Here is a 657-nt window from a genome sequence, read left to right on the forward strand (position 1 = left end):
GGAATCATGTAGTAACCAGAAAAGTGTTGAACAAATCAAAATATATTTTATATTTGAGATTCTTCAAATAGCCACCCTTTGCCTTGATTAAAGCTTTGCACACACTTGGCATTCTCTCAACCAGCTTCACCTGGAATGCTTTTCCAACAGTCTTGAATGGCACTTGTTGACTGATTTTCTTTCACTCTGGGGTCCAACTCATTCAAAACCATCTCAAATTGGTTGAGGTTGGGTGTTTGTGGAGGCCAGGTCATCTGATGCAGCACTCCATCACTCTCCTTCTTGGTCAAATAGCCCTTACACAGCCGAGAGGTGTGTTGGGTCATTGTCCTGTTGAAAAACAAATGATAGTCCCATTAAGCCCAAACCAGATGGGATGGTGTATTGCTGCAGAATGCTGTGGTAGCCACGCTGGTTAAGTGGTTAAGTTAAGTTCATTTGGAATCCAGACCAAAGGACAACAGTCTAATGTCCATTGCTCGTGTTTCATGGCCCAAGCATGTCTCATGGTGTCCTTTAGTAGTGGTTTCTTTGCAGAAATTTGACCATAAAAGGCCTGATTCAAGCAGTCTCCTCGGAACAGGTGATGTTGATATGTGTCTGTTACTTGAACACTGCGAAGCATTTATTTGTGCTGAAATTTCTAACGCTGGTAAT

Source organism: Oncorhynchus masou, chromosome 9, assembly GCF_036934945.1.
Source record: "Oncorhynchus masou masou isolate Uvic2021 chromosome 9, UVic_Omas_1.1, whole genome shotgun sequence".
Classification (NCBI taxonomy): Eukaryota; Metazoa; Chordata; class Actinopteri; order Salmoniformes; family Salmonidae; genus Oncorhynchus; species Oncorhynchus masou.